Here is a 448-nt window from a genome sequence, read left to right as displayed (position 1 = left end):
GTTGATTGCTAGTCTCATCATGGGGAATACTACCACCAGCTGCCCAGCCACTCAACCAGGCCCAGCCAAGTTGACACACAAACATAACCATCACAGTTGTTTTAATTGTCTTATAATTTTCTTCAGCTTCAACTTGAACGTGCATAGGGGCATTTGATGGTCTGTTCTGTAGTCAGCCCCGGTCTTGTTCTGACTGATGATATTGAACTTCTCCATTATCTCCTTCCACAGATGTAGTCTATTTGGGTTCTCTGCTGTGGTAGCTGGTTAGATCCATTAGTCACAGATTTAATCTCTTTAACAAAAGATTGTTAGCCACATCATTGGTGAACATTCTAGGACACATGTCCTTAGTTTGTACAACAAAATTTTCTAAATCTTTAAGTTTTGTTTTCATATTGCACAGTTCATTTTTAAGCCCATCTCTTTCCTCTCACATTTTACTATA

This window comes from Orycteropus afer, unplaced genomic scaffold (assembly GCF_000298275.1).
Source record: "Orycteropus afer afer isolate SDZICR_OR568_19922 unplaced genomic scaffold, OryAfe1.0 scaffold00026, whole genome shotgun sequence".
Lineage (NCBI taxonomy): Eukaryota > Metazoa > Chordata > Mammalia > Tubulidentata > Orycteropodidae > Orycteropus > Orycteropus afer.
The sequence above is the reverse complement of the archived record's forward strand: the minus strand, read 5'-3'. Positions refer to the sequence as shown.